This window comes from Epinephelus moara, chromosome 11 (genome assembly GCF_006386435.1).
Source record: "Epinephelus moara isolate mb chromosome 11, YSFRI_EMoa_1.0, whole genome shotgun sequence".
In the NCBI taxonomy this organism is placed as follows: domain Eukaryota; kingdom Metazoa; phylum Chordata; class Actinopteri; order Perciformes; family Serranidae; genus Epinephelus; species Epinephelus moara.
The window spans coordinates 12,067,198-12,069,863 of NC_065516.1; positions in this window are offsets into that span (position 1 = coordinate 12,067,198).

Below are 2,666 nucleotides of genomic sequence, written 5' to 3' on the forward strand. Positions count from 1 at the left end.
CCGGATACGGCAAGAGTCTAATCTACCAGTTAGATCCGCTGGTAGCTAAGGGTATACGTCACCCCGTGTATTGTTCTGATTGGTCGTAGTGTTATCCAATTGTGTGCAGTGATATTTTCAAATGCATGCTTGGTGCCGCCCCTTGAGTTAGGCCATTTTCATTACTCATGGCCAGACCCTAAATCTTTCTAGATTTGGGTCTGGATTTCCAGGCCACATGTTTCCCTTCACCCTAACCAAACATTAACCATAGTTCAACAGTGATTTGTAGCGCATATGGAAGGAACTTATAAATGTCCTGATGATGGGGCATCAGATCAGAAACTATCCTATGTAACGTTCTGCACAATGACGTATTTTGTCATTTGTCATTTGTGAAGACCTGTTGCATAAAACCAGATTTTGTAAAGTATAAAATTCTGCACTGTTTGCATCCACGTTTAACCTTCAGTCTCATTTTTCCTTGCTTTTGTTAGCAAAATGCTACCACAACAAACTGTCGATTTGTGTGAAACTTCTGGCCTCATGACTGTGAATCGTGTTGTGCGTATCCCGTGCAAGTTCATCCTTGAGAGCATGCACAATACAAAAGCAAATGTGCACAAAGCTACATTGTGCTACTAGTGGTCAAAAGCTCTATAAGAATACCTTTCATTACAGTTACTTTTGCTTTGCTGTTCTTTCAACCTACTGTCAATCAAACTCACCTTGCATACAAGGTCATGTTTTTTTTTTTTTTATTGCTACACATTCCAGTGCAATGAAATGATGAAACTGTTAAGCTTCAGAAAGGCTTCAGAGTCATATAAAGTAGACAATGAAGAGAAAATAGTGATAAAGAGTACATGGTTGCTGCACAAGGCTGTACACAAGTTGAACCATCTCAGTTAAAAGTAACATAGACCCCCTTTACACCTTACTGTGATCAGACTGCAATCAGATAGTGCTTGACCACATGACTGTAAAGGTGTTAATGCACCCAAAACGCAGCTTTGGACGGCTTGTGATCGGATTGGCCAAACCACCTGTGGAGGTGGCCAGGGATGCATTGTGATCAAATTGAACACAACTGTAAATGCACTTGCATTTTTAATCCAAATACAACAACTATGTGGGCGGAAATAACTAAACACGTAAGTTTGTTCCAAACCAGCAAGGTAGCAGCCAGCCCGAAAGAATGAGGTCATGGATACAGGCGGCAAAATGAGTTTCCTCCGTGGGGTAGCCTGGCCTCAGCCTTTGAGACTGGGTAAGGAGCTCGGACATCTGAAACAGAGTCGCTGCTCCTTGGCTTCGAAAGGGGTCAGTCGAGGTGATTTGGGTATCTGATCAGGATGCCTACTGGGTGCCTCCCGTTGGAGGTGTTCTGGGCAAGTCCCACTAGTAGGAGGCCCCGGGGCAGACCCAGAACATGCTGGAGGGATTACATATCTCATCTGGCCTGGGAACGCCTTGGGGTTGAGAGTGGGAGCTGACAGTGTTGCTGGGGAGAGGGATGTCTGGGGTGCTTTGCTTGGCCTGCTGCCCTCAAGATCTGATGCCCGATAAGGACTCATTTATGCTCAACGTTAAATACGGATCCAGATATGGACGGAGTCTTCTGTCCGTGCGCTGCGTTCATTTCGTCCGTATTTCTGCACGTTTCCATAAAGCTTACGGATACGGGCCAAACGGAGCAGTACGGTCACTACCCGATACGTAGCTCTAGTGAGACACGAAGAAGAAATAACAATTCAATTTCTCTCATCGGCAGTACTAGAGAAAATAATTCTCCGTCCTCCAGTCGTGATGTATTTAACAGCCTCACCGACCACCGCCTCCTACAACGCTGCCTCTGTTTTTGTCTTTTATGCAAGAGGTACATTATCAATATCTCCTCCACAGTCGCCATGTTTGTTTTTGAGTTTGTTGTTGTCATATACTTTTGACGCTGGGCTGCTCCCTGGTGGATATATTGGTTAACATCCATGCCAACGTAAAGGGCGCATGGAAGTATGTGGGCAGTGACGGTAACATTGTTTGAAACAGACGTATACATTTTCGTACGTAAGGAGCATAAATGAGCCTTAAGTGGATGAAAATGGATGGATGGATGGATGGATGGATGGATGGATGGACGGTTAGCGAGCTAAGCTACAAGCAAGATAGTGGCAAGACAGCTTATGGATATGGACAGTCATGCATGGAGTAAAGACGAGACCAGGTGTCTGCTCTAATTTTGGTCCGACGAAAGTATACAAGCAAAGTCTTGGCATGAATGAAGAAATGGCCTAACAAATGGTAGAGAAAGGCTACAACCAGTCCTAACGATAGGAGTGAGGTTGGGTTCTTTTAGCTGGACAGAGAGATCAGATCTCAACTGGATCTCAAGGTGCATACTGGATCTACCAGAAAATATAGGAATCAAGTCGTTTGAGCAGGAAGGAAGAGTTTAAAATATATGTGCAGGAAGTGTTGAGTTTCATTAACAGTAGCTCAACACTGTTTAAAAGATGGCAAAGTAAATGTGATTTTATGATGTAGAATTAAGAGATAGATTGAAAAAACAGTTTTCTCTGTTGTGAAAATGTACATTATGCTGTATTTACTATAAAGACAACAGGTAAACAGAAAACAAGTAGGCTATACAGTATGCCTCCCTGAAATTTGGTAAAATATAAAAACTA